Source organism: Octopus bimaculoides, chromosome 12 (assembly GCF_001194135.2).
Source record: "Octopus bimaculoides isolate UCB-OBI-ISO-001 chromosome 12, ASM119413v2, whole genome shotgun sequence".
NCBI lineage: Eukaryota > Metazoa > Mollusca > Cephalopoda > Octopoda > Octopodidae > Octopus > Octopus bimaculoides.
In genome coordinates this window covers 56,113,264-56,119,093 of record NC_068992.1, presented here as the reverse complement: position 1 = coordinate 56,119,093, position 5,830 = coordinate 56,113,264, and the positions used below count along the sequence as shown (strand labels likewise).

General features: G+C 36.8%; 1 protein-coding gene and 1 pseudogene across 4 annotated transcripts in view; one reads left to right on the top strand and one right to left on the bottom strand.

The window, feature by feature from the left end:
* Positions 1 to 1,061: 1,061 nt before the first annotated feature.
* Positions 1,062 to 1,216, bottom strand: LOC128249218 (U2 spliceosomal RNA; annotated as a pseudogene).
* A 1,180-nt stretch (positions 1,217 to 2,396) lies between these two features.
* LOC106884396 (RAB6A-GEF complex partner protein 2) overlaps positions 2,397 to 5,830 on the top strand; it is a 16,041-nt gene continuing 12,607 nt past the window's right edge. The window contains exon 1 of one of the 4 annotated variants that reach the window (XM_014935755.2): positions 2,397 to 2,765. The gene's annotated coding sequence lies outside the window, so the exon portion shown is untranslated. Of the gene's footprint in view, positions 2,766 to 3,682; positions 3,916 to 4,560; positions 4,704 to 5,147; positions 5,650 to 5,830 lie in introns of those variants that run through there. The other 3 variants (XM_014935753.2, XM_014935754.2, XM_014935756.2) reach the window with 3 other exon arrangements.

Here is a 5,830-nt window from a genome sequence, read left to right as displayed (position 1 = left end):
TCTTCTAGCTGTTTATAAATAAATCACACCCTAACCCTAACGTCAATTAAATCACGTGTGTGATTTATTTATAAACAGAGATGTACGGAGAATACTGGTAAGACGTTCAGTTACTTCCCTTGAATATATATTTTTTTTTTTATCCCCTAAACTTGAAGATTACCAAAATGTCTTTTGTATACTTTTATTTTCGACGTTAAAATAGTAATCGGTTTCGGGTAGTTTTTTTTTTTTTTTGGAATAGCTATCCATCGAAGATCCATGCCCGATGGTAAATGTAAAGGATGGGGTTTTTCCCCCTAAATTTTCCTGCCTTTCATAGAACAGAAATTACGATTCTGAAAAGAATTTTCTAAATATTTTATTATTTTTATTTCCATATATACACATACAGGCGTAGACGTGGCTGTGTGGTAAGAAGTTTGCTTCCCAACCACGTAATCTGCGTTCAATCCCACAACGTGGAACCGAAGCCTTGGGAGTAGATTTGGTAAGCGAAAACTGATAGAAGACCGTCGTATATAGGTGTGTATGTCCGTACGTGCTTTGTTTGCTCCTACCATTGCTTCACAACCGGTGCTGGTTTGTTTACGTCTTCAGGAAAAAAAAAAAAGAAACCGATGGAATATGTACCAGGCTTAGAAAAAAAAATACTGCTTAAACCTGTCAAGGTGGTGCCTCAGCATGGCCGCAATAAAATGAGTGAAATAAGTGAAAATAACCATTTTCAAACCTGTTTTCTGTTACAATGAGGTATGGAACTGTTTGTGGTTGCAGTCTCAAGTTTGCGAGGCTGGATGCCACACCACTTTAGAATGGATGCCACACCACTTCAGAGTGGTGTGGCCCTTTACAGTGGATGAGGATGCTTCTTCCCTTAAGACCTTCTGCTGTGTGCCTCTTCCTAGAATTTATTACTACCTAGTTGTTTGAGATACAGTAAAAAAAAGACCTTCTGATGGTCTCATTTTAGTAACTTAGAAGTTACCTCCCTTGTCATGTAATCTTGTTATCTTTCACTTGAAGCAGCGTTTTCCTAATTTTATTGATATCTCCCGGGTGGGAGATGGGCTGAATCCTAGAAGTACTGATATACCAGGCCAACCCGTGACAAAGGCGGAGCAAGCCCCTAACTCTTCGCCTCGTTCTAAAAATCAGTTTAATATCGATGGTCTCTGATTGGGTTCAGCAAACCCCAGGAATTCAAGAAAACTATACCAAAATTCTGGGAAACTGAGTATCTCTTAATAACATTTAATAAAAGTTATATTTCAAAAACATGGTATTCACTTATTTTCAAAATTATGATAAATTTTTATTAGATTATTTTATAGAAATGTCATTTATACATAAATCCTCTATAAAATAAATTTTATTTCATATTTTAAAAATGGTAAATCGGAGGGCTGCACTAGGTTCCAATCTGATTTGATATGGTTTCTATGGTTGGATACCCTTCCTAACGTCAACCACTCCAAGAGTGTAATGGGTACTTTTTATGTGCCAGTTACGTGATACCAGCATCAGCCATGACAATGATTGATCATGAAAATTTTCAGCCATCCCCTCCTGGGCCATGCAAGCTGCATGAGAGGTGGTAGCTGAGTCTTGTTGGAACATGCAAAACTGCCTCCAAATAACAATAAACAGTACTTTCTAATGTTACCTTTTGTTTTTAATAGTATCTATTTTTTATTGTGAAAAGATGTCTGTGGAATACTCGACTGAATGTTCATTGCTGGAACAATGATTCCATCAGTAAGAGTTGGTATCAAGAAGGGCATCCAACTGTTGTAAACTGCTTCAACCAGTTTCATCTAATCCATCATCCTATATCAGTATGAAAAAAATGGAAGTAATAAAAACGATGAGACACACACACAAACACACACAGGCTATCAAAAGAGGAGTTTATTCTTACTAATAATTGCAACTCTCATATTTCACCATTATGTGGTATCTTTAAAGGCATTGGGCTAGGAGAACCATGAGCATGCCAAACAAAATGCTTAGTAGCATTCCGTCCATCTTTATGCTCTGAGTTCAAATTCTGCCAAGGTCGACTTTACTGTTCATCCTTTTGAGATCAATAGAATAAGTACCAGTCAAGTCCTACCCCTTCCCTCAAAAAAAAAAAAAAAAAAACTGGCCCTGTGTCAAAATTTGAAACCATTATGTGGTAGCGTGACGGTTTGTCTCGGCAACAATTATAGAATAAAATTTTAAATAAATTTGTAGCCGTGGCTGTGAGCTAAGAAGTTTGCTTCCCAATCACATGATTCCGGGTTCAGTCCCACTACATGGCTCCTTGGACAAGTGTCTTCTACAATAGCCTCAGGTTGACCTAAGCCTTGTGACTGGATTTGGTAGGCGGAAAGAAGACTGTCACGTATGTGTGTGTATTTTCCCCACCATCTCCTGACAACCGTTTTGGCTTGTTTTCGTCACTGTAACTAGCAGTTCGACAAAAATGAAACCATAGAATAAGTACCAGACTTATACTACAAAACCTTTCCAGACGGTGCCCCAGCTCAGCCGCAGTCCTGTGGCCGAAACAAGAGATACCATGAATTGAAGTGTAATTTGACACATTCACTTTGACCTTTCGTTAGAAAAACGCATTGTGTTTTCTTTCTCTCTGACGAAAGGTTATTCAGTCGAGAAATGTCAAATTTCTTCTCTCCTGACGGACTAAAAACTCATTTTATTTTAAACATGTCATTATGACCCCTTCTGATCAAACCATCATCTCTTCTCACACTTTAGTAAGTTGTATCTTCATTATTCTCTATGCTAGTAGTTTTGTTTTTAGAACCTCGTATTGCGAATCATTGTTGTTAGTTACTGATATTTAATCCCAGGTCTGCAGTAATTGTATGAATACAACGTATTTTGAAATAGCCCTCGAATCATACGTAAATGACACCGTTTTAATGAAAGGACAGACACATTCGATAATAGAGTCCTGGATAAGCTGAATAAAATCTGGAATCTTGTTACATTTCATTCAACTACGCGAAGGGCAAATAAATGACCATGGAAAAATCTGTTCGTTGTTTAAACCTAGGTCACCCTTTAAACGAATTGGAAAACCTACGATCAAATGCTCACCAGTCATGACTGTAGTATGATCATTCAGTCTTACTGTCTTGACTACGTCTATCAACATCTTTGTATCCAATGTGGTCTTCTGTCTTTTAAGACAAGTGTAAGTTGTGGGAGTGGAGGCGCAATGGCCCAGTGGTTAGGGCAGCGGACTCGCGGTTTCGATTCCCAGACCGGGCGTTGTGAGTGTTTATTGAGCGAAAACACCTACCTAAAGCTCCACGAGGCTTCGGCAGGGGATGGTGGTGAACCCTGCTGTACTCTTTCACCACAACTTTCTCTCACTCTTACTTCCTGTTTCTGTTGTGCCTGTATTTCAAAGGGTCAGCCTTGTCACACTGTGTCACACTGAATCTCCCCGAGAACTACGTTAAGGGTACACATGTCTGGGGTGTGCTCAGCCACTTGCACGTTAATTTCACGAGCAGGCTGTTCCGTTGATATGATCAACTGGAACCCTAGACGTCGTAAGCGACTGAGTGCCAACAAAAGTTGTGGGAAATGTGTCAGCTATTTCTAGTAAGCTCCACATCCACGTAAAGGTTACGTGGCCGTAGAGCTGATCGCGTGATCACTGTCACGTAGTTGTCTCCCTTTCGATTTCTCTCGCAAGCAAAACACATGGTAAATATTGATATATATATATATCAATTGAACATCCATAAATCTATAAATATTTACACGTAAAAATGTAAATAAACAAACTTCAGAATTCGAAACTAAGGAAACAGGAAAAATGTTAATCAATAAATTAAACTTTTGTTTTCACTGACTGAAATATTCTACACAAATGTCAGATTTGGTGCTTTGGTATGTTTAATTTTCATATATTTTTTACTTATCTGCATATTTAGTAATTATTTGTTATTGATTTAATTTACTAATCCATGCTAGAAATGTTTTGATTTAATATAACTAATCGTTTTCTATTTGGTAGAAGTGAACCAAACAAGAAAGAAATGTTATATTTTGTGCTTAATGCGAGATCTTATGTGATGCGGAAAATGTGATATATATAAATGTGTATATGTGTATATACCTATATATGTCTGAAACAACATTCATCCAAATACAGTTTCAGTTATGTGAAACAATAGTAGTAAAAAGAAGAAAGTAATAAAATTTAACGTGGACAATGTTTAAAATTTGTCATATGAACGTTTACTTCGGTTTGTCGTCTTGTCTAGAAATATAGACAGTTCTATATTTATTTATCTCACACCTTCTTTCATAAGTTCGTTTTTGTTATGTTTATTTTGACATGTATCTAGAGTTATTTTACAATTATGAAACTGCGAAAGACATCGTTATTTACATCTGTGAATTAAAAAGTTACAGAGATGCAGTACAGTTTTTTTTTTAAATTTGTTTCCGATTCGCAACACTTAGAACGTTTTCCTCCTTTTCGTTTTTCACCAAACCGATTCCACTTTTTACACCTTCACTTCAGGTTGTCAACTGCATAATCTGTATATATCACTAATAGCGGCCACATGTATACATTAGTTCCCTGCCGCTCTATTCTAAGTCTTTGGACATCCTTATACAAAAAGAATTAGAAATTATCTAGTATGTACTAAATACTGGAATTTATTTGGGTCTGTATATTTTAAATATCATAGATTACAAATATGCTTATGAATAATTTTTTTCCATTTCAGATTTATGTTTTAAACAACTGAGATTATGATTCTTCGAAGTTAAGCTTAACATAAATAAATAAAAAGAAACCAATGGGGGCGAAAATTCGGCGGAGGTAAAGAATATACACACCACCCGTTTTCGGCGTGACCCTAACCCTAAAACACCGGGTGTGCGTATTCTTTACTTTCGCCGAAAATTCCCCCACCCTGCTTTTTGTAGATTTGTGTGTACAATACTTAAAAACACACAGTTCCGGAAGAAAAAAAATTACGGTATTTTAGCATACTAAATAATTTCAAGTTCTATTGTTCAGGAATTTCTGTTTCTGTTTTGTGATTGTTTAAGAATTTTTTTTTTTTTAAGTTTGCATCCAGTGAGTAGATATATACCTCTTGGTGAGAGATATTTTGCGGAAAGACAAAAGGAGGTTTTGCCTGCTATTTCTAGTAGATGAGCGATCCCATGAAAGCTGATGTATTCATTCAATCAGCTGAATTACCTGCTCCTGGATTAACGTGTTAGTGAGGATTTCAGACACGTGTACTTTTAATCACGGAATCAACATAAATACAATTTGCCTTGCCACATACTTTTAAAAATTACATTCGTTAATCCATCCGACGGGGTTCCATCCAGTTTCTGTTTGCCCAATTTCATTTACAAATTATGAATCAACTCGCGACAGTAAACCATGAAATTTGTCCAAGAGACCAGGCGTTAGGATCGAGCCTGGGACGTTGTGGTTGCCAAGCGAACGTCTTAACCATTCGGCCACACTGCGAACTTATTAACCTAATGTAGGTGGGCGTTAGGGGAAAGGATTAACAGAGGAAGTGTCAAAAATTAGTCTGAGATTTCGGTGTGAACTAGCACTGAATGTTAACCAAAACAAAACTCCAGGTATTTTACTTAACACCTCTTGAACGTTCTGAGTTTAAATCCAGCTGAGGTCGACTTACCCATTTGTCCTTTTGGGGTAGAAAGTTGATGTAACCAACTACAAGCCTTCTCTAAAATCCCTCAAACTGTTTGAGACACACACGCATATATATATATATATATATATATATATATATATATA